Raw genomic sequence first — 8,217 nt, forward strand, 5'->3', positions numbered from 1 at the left:
TAAAATAATGCTGCAGGGGCGCCTGGGTGGCTCAGTGGGTTAAGCCTCTACCTTCGGCTCAGGTCATGATCCCAGGGACCTGGGATCGAGTCCCGCATAGGGCTGTCTGCTCAGCAGGGAGCCTGCTTCTCCTCATCTCTCTCTCTGTCTGTCTCTCTGCCTATTTGTGATCTCTCTCTCTGTCAAATAAATAAATAAAATCTTTAAAAAAATAAAATAAAATAATGCTGCAATTATAACTTCTTTTTGCAGTTAAAACTTTTTTAAAGATATTACTTCTGTATTTGACAGAGAGCGAGAGATCACAAGTAGGCAGAGAGAGAGGGGGAAGCAGGCTCCCCACTGAGCAGAGAGCCCGATGAGGGCCTTGATCCCAGGACCCCAAGACCATGACCTGAGCCAAAGGCAGAAGCTTAACCCACTGAGCCACCCAGGCTCCCTTAAAACTTTTTTTTTTAAAGATTTTATTTATTTAGTTGTCAGAGAAAGAGAGTGCACCAGCAGGAGGAGCAGCTGGCAGAGGGAGAAGCCAGATTCCCACTGAGCAAGGAGCCAGATGCAGAGCTTGATCCCAGGACCTGAGATCATGACCGGAGGGGAAGGCAGATGCTTTACTGACTGAGCCACCCAGGCCTCCCTGCAGTTAAAACTTTCGATCGTTATCCTTGTGCACACATGAGTTTTAGAGTATGCACATCGTCAACTTGACCACGTATTTCTAAACTCTTCTCCAGAGTTGTTGTGCCGGCTTAGACTCCTACCAGTAGTAGATGAGAGTCCTTGTTGTTCAGGTTTCTCACCAAGAATTACAATTATATCATTCAGGATGACTAAACCATGCCACAATAACCAACAACCACAAAATCTCAGTGGCTTGATTCAAAGTCTCATTTCTTGCTCACACTACAAGTACAATGTGGATCAGCAGTGAAGGTCTGTTCATCAGAGTCACTTAGGGATCTGGGTGACTGAGGCTCCAACCTGACACAAGCTTCCATGAGGCAGGGGAACACTTGAGGGCTTGCACTCTAGCTGTTAAAGTTTCTGCACAGAAATGACATGCGTCACTTTTGCTCATAGTTACTTGGCCCAAACAAGCCATGTAACACCTCTAACTTCAAAGAGCTCCCATTTCTACTATAGGGTCTAAATGTTTGTGAATGGTTGCCTACAGTACTGATAGACTAGTTTTCACTAACCCAGTGAGAATAGGAAATGTTGTCTTGTTATTTTTATTTATATGCTTCTGATTATTACTGAGGTTGAGCATATATTCACATTTTTATTGGGCATTTGTGTTTCCTCTTTTTTTTTTTTTTAAGATTTTATTTATTTATTTGACAGAGAGAGAGATCACAAGTAGGCAGAGAGGCAGGCAGAGAGAGTGGGGGAGGCAGGCTCCCCATTGAGCAGGGAGCCCAGTGCGGGGCTCAATCTCAGGACCCTGAGATCACAACCTGAGCTGAAATCAAGAGTCTGATACTTTTCTTACTGAGCCACCGAGGTGCCCCATCATTTACCCATTTTTCTATTGAGTTTTCAAAAATTGATTTTGTAGGATTCCTTTATATTCTGAAGGATACAGTCCTGTTTGCTTATGGGCATTATAAGCATCTTTTTGCAGACTGTCACATTTCTTTCCACTTTGTTTAAGGTGACTTTTTTCATGGAAGTTAATGTTGATGTAGTCATATTTACCATTTTTTTCCTTTATGGTTGGTGGTTTTTGTGGCTTATTTAAGAAATCCTTTCATAAAATTGGACAGCCACATACGGAAGAATGAAACTGGACCATTTCCTTACACCACACACAAAATAGACTCAAAATGGATAAAAGACCTCAATGTTAGACAGGCATCCATCAAAATATTTGAGAACACAGACATCAACCCCTTCGACCTCAGCCGCAGCAACTTCTTCCTAGAAACATTGCCAAAGGCAAGGGAAGCAAGGGCAAAAATGAACTTTTGGGACTTCATCAAGATCAAAAGCTTTTGCACAGCAACTGAAACAGTCAACAAAACCAAAAGACAACCGACAGAATGGGAGAAGATATTTGCAAATGACATATCAGATAAAGGGCTAGTATCCAAAATCTATAAAGAACTTATCAAACTCAGTACCCAAAGAATAAATAATCCAATCAGGAAATGGGCAGAGGATACGAACAGACATTTCTGCAAGGAAGACATCTAAATGGCCAACAGACACATGAAAACGTGCTCAACATCACTTGGCATCAGGGAAATACAAATCAACACCACAGTGAGATACCACCTCACAACAGTCAGAATGGCTAAAATTAACCAGTCAGGAAACAATAGGTATTGGTAAGGATGCAGAGAAAGGGGAAACCCTCCCAGTGTTGTAGGAATGCAAGCTGGTGCAGCCACTCTGGAAAACAGTGTGGAATTTCCTCAAAAAATGGAAAATAGGGGCGCCTGGGTGGCTCAGTGGGTTAAAGCCTCTGCCTTCGGCTCAGGTCATGATCCCAGGGTCCTGGATCAAGCCCCGCATCAGGCTCTCTGCTCTGTGGGGAGCCTGCTTCTTCCTCTCTCTCTCTCTCTGCCTGCCTCTCTGCCTACTTGTGATCTCCGTCAAAAAAATAAATAAATAAATAAAAGGAAAATAAAGCTATCCTACGATCCAGAATTATTAGGTAATTACCCCAAAGAAACAAATGTAGTGATCCGAAGGGGAACCTGTACCCCAATGTTTATAGCAGCAATGTCCACAACAGCCAAACTATGGAAAGAGCCTAGATGTCCAACAGACGGATAAAGATGTGGTGTATATATATAAAATAGAATATTATGCAGCCATCAAAAAAAAACCCCAAAATCTTGCCATTTCCAACAACATGGATGGAACTAGAGGGTATTATGCTAAGTGAAATAAGTCAATCCCAGAAAGACAATTATCATATGATCTTACTGATATGAAAAATTTGAGAAACAAGACAGAGGATCATAGGGAAGGGAGGGAAAAATGAAACAAGACGAAACCAGAGAGGGAGACAAACCATAAGAGACTCTTAATCTTAGGAAACAAACTGAGGGTTGCTGGAGGGGAGGGGGGTAGAAGGGATGGGGTTGACTGGGTGATGGACATTGGGGAGGGTATGTGCTATGGTGAGAGCTGTGAACTGTGTAAGAGTGATGAATCACAGACCTGTACCCCTGAAACAAAGAATGCATTGTATGTTAATTTAAAAAATAGTAGATTAAAAAAAAGATCATAAAGGTGAAAAAATGATTTGGACAAGAATGAATGCTTAAATAAATATAAATGTAAAGAATGACACAGTAAAACAAAACAAAACAAAAACATGTAATTTTGAAACAATTCCCAATTTACAGAAAAACTGAAGCATAGTATGGAGAATTTGCATATATACCCAGAGACTCCCATTCAAGTTTTGTGAATTGTCCCAATTATCTTTTCTATTACCTGTAAGGGTCCAATCTAGGATCATGCCTTGTACCTAGTTGTCATGTCTCTCCAATTTGTTTCAATCTGGGATGGTTTCTGAGACTTTGAGTTCATGATCTTGACTTTTTTTTTTTTTTTTGTGGAAGGCAGACGAGATTCTCAGTGGGCAGGCAGAGCCCCATGCCCCAGCCACCCCACATCCCTACATGAAGCTATTACTGATCCAAACCCTGCCACTCCTCCTCAACTTCCCATAAGCAGAGTGTCTGTTCTCCTCAGAGAAGGAATTACTTTGACATTTTTGAAGATTATAAGATAGTCATTTTGTAGAACATTCTTCATATTTGGATTCATTCAAGAAATCCTCATATCCTATTGAGTAGCACACAGTGTCAACTTGTACATTGTTGGTGGTGTTAATTTTGTACGTTGTTGGCGATGATCACTTGATTAAGATGATGTCTTCTAGCTTTCTCCATTGTGAAGTTACTTTTCATCTTTGTAATTGGTAAGTATTTTATGTGGAGATACTTTGAAACTATACAAATATCTAGCTCCTCAACTGATTTTTATCTACGGGTATTGGAATCCATTGATGATTCTTTCTTGAATTAATTATTACCATGATAATTGCCAAATGGGTTTATTTTTTCTAATTCTGTTCTATAGTAAGAAAAAGCTGTCTCTTCTCCCTGTACTTTATTCATTTGTTTATATCATAAATTCTATTTAATTCAATGAGGTATAATGTTTAAATATTATTGTAATATTATAATTATCTCAGATTTAGCCAGTGGGAACTCCCTTAAGCCAGATCCTATGTCTTCTTGACATGACCTCATTGTTTGTTTTAAGCTCAACTTGTATTTTTCCCCATCTCCCTCTAGAACCAGCTATTTATTCAAGGAACATTGGTTCCTTTTAATGGAGAATGATATTTAGAAACCAACATCATAGTCTAGAAGTGCTCATTTGTACCTTGATGTTTCTGCGTCCAGGCTCACTCTCAGGAGAGAGCTAGGAAATACAAGCGTATACCTTTACTTCTATACTTCTCTGTATCACTATCTTCCTATATTGTAAGCTATTAATTCATACTGGTAATTACAAATCCAGTTTAATGCTGCAGGATTCATCCTCACTTTCTCCCTTTTTGTTTTTATATCTTCCTTCCCAGTCAGAAATCTGGCTACCACTATCTGAAATCTATTCATTTATTTCTGGATTCTCTGTAAGAACCAATCCTCTGGCCTCACCCGGTTGCCCCTGCCACCCTCACCAAGGCTGTCCTGGGTTGCCATTACCTGTTTCCCTGTTCTGATATCATCTTTCTATGGGTCACCATTACACTCTTACCCGTGTAATTAATTGGTTCCGAAAATAGTTACAAGGGACACTTTCTTTTCTCAGCCAATGAACAGACACCATATAAAATCAAGAAATTATTCATATTAATTTAACTTTTTGTTTGTTTTGTTTTTGTTTTTTTAGAGAGAAAGAGTTCAAGTGGGAGTGGGGGGAAGCAGGAGAAGGAAGGAGAATCTTAAACAGGCTCCACGCTCAGCTAAGAGCCCAGCTCAATCTCATATGAGATTGAGATCATGAACTGAGCCAAAATCAAGAGTTGGACATTTAACCAACTGAGCCACCCAGGCACTCCTATTTATCTTTTTAATATATTAATAATGATATTTTAAAAACCCAATCTATAAACATAATTTGCTTTAAAAGTAGATTTAAAATATCCTTACATTGCAATAATAGGAGTGAATAACAAAAACATTATGCCATGCAAAAACAAAAAAAGCTAGATACACAAGAGGTCTTTGCATATTGTACTTGTTTTGGCATACCTATGTTAAAACCAGAACTATAGGGGTGCCTGGGTGGCTCAGTGGGTTAAAGCCTCTGCCTTTGGCTCAGGTCATGATCCTAGGGTCCTGGGATTGAGCCCCACATTGGGCTCTCTGCTCCGCAGGGAGCCTGTTTCCTCCTCTCTCTCTGCCTGCCTCTCTGCCTACTTGTGATCTCTCTGTCAAATAAATAAAATCTTAAAAAAAAAAAAAAAGAACTATATAGAAAACATGAGCACAATCCCTGCATGAGGAGGACCGCATGATGCGGCATTCTATATTTTGTGTTATGTACATTTTGCCACAATTCTTTTTTGCTTATTTTTTTAAAGATTTTATTTATTGGGCGCCTGGGTGGCTCAGCGGGTTAAAGCCTCTGCCTTCAGCTCAGGTTATGATCCCAGGGTCCTGGGATCTAGCCCCACATTGGGCTCTCTGCTCGTCAGGGAGCCTGCTTCCCCCTCTCTCTCTCTCTGCCTGCCTCTTTGCCTGCTTGTCATCTCTGTCAAATAAATAAATAAAATCTTTTTTTAAAGATTTTAAAATCTTTTTTTAAAGACTTTAAAGTTTTGGGATTGAATCCTGCGTCAGCTTCCCTTTCTCCCTCTACCTCTCCACCGAGGGAGAAAGGGAAGCTGACGCAGGACTCAATCCCAAAACCCTGGGATCATGACGTGAGTTGAACGCAGACACTTCGCCAACTGAGTCACCCAGGTGGCCCTTTTTATCACAATTTTTAAAAATAGTAAAAGCCAGTTTCTTCTTTCTGAGCCAGTTTCTTCTTTCTTGGCAAACTAGGGTGCCCCACCAGAAAAGTTAAAGATCAAATTTGTATTTTTCCTTTCTTTCACAGCATAGGCTAGACTAGAGATTGACATAAGGAAGCCTTATGTAGATGTACATGGATTCTGCTTGTCTTGAAAGCAAGGCATAGCAAGACTTTTTCTATCTTGATATAAACAAAACAGAACAAAACTGCCTCATTTTTGGAGGAATTGTTCCTCATCAGGGAAAAATGAAATGTGATTCTGGAACCCTGATATACTATTATTATCCTCACCCAGCAACCCCAGGGCTGTGTGTGATAGGTTGTGGCTGGGTCCTTCGCTACAAGGCCAACTGTGGAACATCCTTGGCAAGCTTAGCTCGTCATCCCTCAAAGGGCTTTACCTCCCAGTAGGGATACAGACAAGCCAAGGCATCATCCATAAGTAGTAGATAAGCATTGTATTGGATTGAGTGGGACCAGTTTCCAAAATCAACAATGTGAGGTAATGAGAAACTATGGCATTAGCTAATGATCAGACTCCAATTAAGAGAACAGAACCCATTACAGACTACGTAATTTATTACTTGGTGTACCTGGACACGGTATAGGAGAGTTTTCCACAGTGGGAAATAATGGGTTTCCTGCTAAATAACGGGCTTCTGCTAAAAGGGCTTATGAGTAATTAAGCAATTGTCTGGAAAAAAGGAAAGTACTGTGAATATATTTGTATTTGAGCTTGTGTACTAAGTGATACATTTATTTGTTCATCAGTATTTATTAAGCATATGCTACATACCCTTAGACACTGTGCTAAGAGCTGGTGATAGCAACTATGCTCCTACTGAGTTTAGGGGGATATAGAAAAGACACACACAGAATAAACTGCTATGCTAGGGGGAGCACGGGGTCCAATAGAAATTCAGAGAAGAAAACCCTATTCTACACTTTGGGTAGCAGAAAGAGAGGTCAGGAGAAGATGCTCCAAAGAAAATAACATTTTAGGGGGCACCTGGGTGGCTCAGATGGTTAAGTGTCTGCCTTCGGCTTGAGTCCCAGAGTCCTGGGATGCAGCCCTACATCTGGCTCCCTGCTCAGTGGGGAGTCGGCTTCTCCCTCTACTGTTCCCTCTGCTTGTGCTCTCTCTCCCTCTGTCAAGTAAATAATAAAATCCTTAAAAAAGAAAAGAACATTTTAGGCTGAAAGCTGAACTAGGAGCTCTTCACACAGCTGGGATGACAATGTTCCAGGAGTAAGGGACAGCATATTCACTGGAGATAAGAGAATGCTGCTCATGGGACGCCTGGGTGGCCCAGTTAGTTGGGCAGCTGCCTTCAGCTCAGGTCATGATCCCAGTGTCATGGGATTAAGTCCCGCGTCGGGCTCCTTGCTCCACGGGGAGCCTGCTTCTCCCTCTGACTCTGCCTGCCACTCTATCTGCCTGTGCTCGCTCGCGCTCACTCTCTGTCTGACAAATAAATAAATAAAATCTTTAAAAAAAAAAAATGCTGCTCTTTCTGGAAAAGACAGTGCAAGCTCAATGTACTTGGAATAGAGTAGGGGTAGCAGATGTAGGTTGAGGCTCTGGAGACCTAGTTCTCGATGCTAAGGACAATGATGAGCTACTGGGGGATGTTAAATGGGCAGAGCCATCATGAAAATTTCTAGAATATTTTCTCTGGTTACAATGTAAAGAAAGAAGAGTGACATGATTTGGAGGGATTCCATGAGGACACTGTTGGAATAAGTGTGAATGAGGGGGAGGAATAGATTTGAGTTATGAGATATAATCTTGCAGGAGTTAATTGATCGGATTTGGGGGATAAGGTAGGAGAGAGAAAAGTAGAGCATGATGTACATTTTTTTCTGATAGATATGAGTGATTATAACATCATCGTGTATTTGTGTAGAGAAGAGTGATTAAGGCATCCCTTGCTATCCAAATTCAGGAACCAGAATCTCAAAATTTTTTAATCATTTCTTTGATATCCAAATTCCTGCTATTAGATAGTTGAAACTTAGAGACAAACAGATTTAGATACCACGTTTTATTTGTTTGTTTTTATTTCCTACCTGAATCCAGGATCTGAAACTCAGGATTCAGGTAGTAGGAATATTTGTAGTGTATTTTTTTTCATTTTTGTTTTTAAAGAAGGTCTTTTATTT

The sequence above is a fragment of the Mustela putorius genome, unplaced genomic scaffold, assembly GCF_011764305.1.
Source record: "Mustela putorius furo isolate JIRA1106 unplaced genomic scaffold, ASM1176430v1.1 tig00000224_pilon_pilon_pilon, whole genome shotgun sequence".
NCBI lineage: Eukaryota > Metazoa > Chordata > Mammalia > Carnivora > Mustelidae > Mustela > Mustela putorius.